Here is a 737-nt window from a genome sequence, read left to right on the forward strand (position 1 = left end):
CACACCATGGTGGTTATCTGGGTCATTAAGACCTTTTCTGAACAGGTCTTTCTGTGTATTCTTGTCACCTCTTTTTAATCTCTTCTACTTCAGTTAGGTCCTTATCATTTCTGTCCTTTATAGTGTCCATCCTTACATGAAATATTCCCTTGTTATCTCCAATTTTCTTGAATAAATCTCTAGTCTTTCCCATTCTATTGTTTCTTTTACTTATTTGCACTGTTTATTTAAGAAGGCCTTCTTATCTGTCCTTGCCATTCTCTGGAACTCTGCATTCAGTTGGGTGTATCTTTCCCTTTCTCCCTTGCTTTTTGCTTCTCTTCTTTCCTTCAGTTCAGTTCAGTTCAGTTGCTCAGTCGTGTCCAACTCTTTGCAACCCCATGAATTGCAGCACGCCAGGCCTCCCTGTCCATCACCAACTCCCGGAGTTCACTCAAACTCACATCCATCGAGTAGGTAATGCCATCCAGCCATCTTATCCTCTGTCATCCCCTTCTCCTCCTGCCCCCAATCCCTCCCAGCATCAGAGTCTTCTCCAATGAGTCAACTCTTTACATGAGGTGGCCAAAGTACTGGAGTTTCAGCTGTAGCATCATTCCTTCCAAAGAACACCCAGGACTGATGTCCTTTAGAATGGACTGATTGGATCTCCTTGCAGTCCAAGGGACTCTCAAGAGTCTTCTCCAACACCACAGTTCAAAAGCATCAATTCTTCAGTGCTCAGCTTTCTTCACTGT

This window comes from Bison bison, unplaced genomic scaffold, assembly GCF_000754665.1.
Source record: "Bison bison bison isolate TAMUID 2011002044 unplaced genomic scaffold, Bison_UMD1.0 scf7180017864105, whole genome shotgun sequence".
In the NCBI taxonomy this organism is placed as follows: Eukaryota; Metazoa; Chordata; class Mammalia; order Artiodactyla; family Bovidae; genus Bison; species Bison bison.